Here is a 622-nt window from a genome sequence, read left to right as displayed (position 1 = left end):
ATGATATGTTAAGAATATGTTTCTGAACTAAAATCTAGAGTCTGAAGGTTCTTGGAGCCACCATTTGAGAGGTATGAAGGTTATTTTTTCGATAAAGTCAGTTGCTTTATTGCACGAGGATTGTTACTTTCTACGCTTTTCAGATGCCTCCTTGCAAGCTGCTTTAAAGCCTCTTTTCAAAAGACCTCCTTTCAAAAGAATCGGAACCCACCTTTTCAGAGGCTTGGAAGCCTTTTTTTTCCAGTGGCTCGAAACCCTCCTTTCGAGAGGCTCGGAGGACTCCATTCAAAAGGTTCGGGAGCCTGCTTTCAAGAGGCCCGGAAGCCTCCTTTCAAGAGGCCTGGAAGCCTCCTTTCAAGAGGCCTGGAAGCCTCCTTTCAAGAGGCCTGGAAGCCTCCTTTCAAGAGGCCTGGAAGCCTCCTTTCAAGAGGCCTGGAAGCCTCCTTTCAAGAGGCCTGGAAGCCTCCTTTCAAGAGGCCTGGAAGCCTCCTTTCAAGAGGCCTGGAAGCCTCCTTTCAAGAGGCCTGGAAGCCTCCTTTCAAGAGGCCTGGAAGCCTCCTTTCAAGAGGCCTGGAAGCCTCCTTTCAAGAGGCCTGGAAGCCTCCTTTCAAGAGGCCTGGAA

This window comes from Armigeres subalbatus, chromosome 2, assembly GCF_024139115.2.
Source record: "Armigeres subalbatus isolate Guangzhou_Male chromosome 2, GZ_Asu_2, whole genome shotgun sequence".
Taxonomy (NCBI): Eukaryota; Metazoa; Arthropoda; class Insecta; order Diptera; family Culicidae; genus Armigeres; species Armigeres subalbatus.
This window is presented reverse-complemented; position numbering follows the sequence as displayed.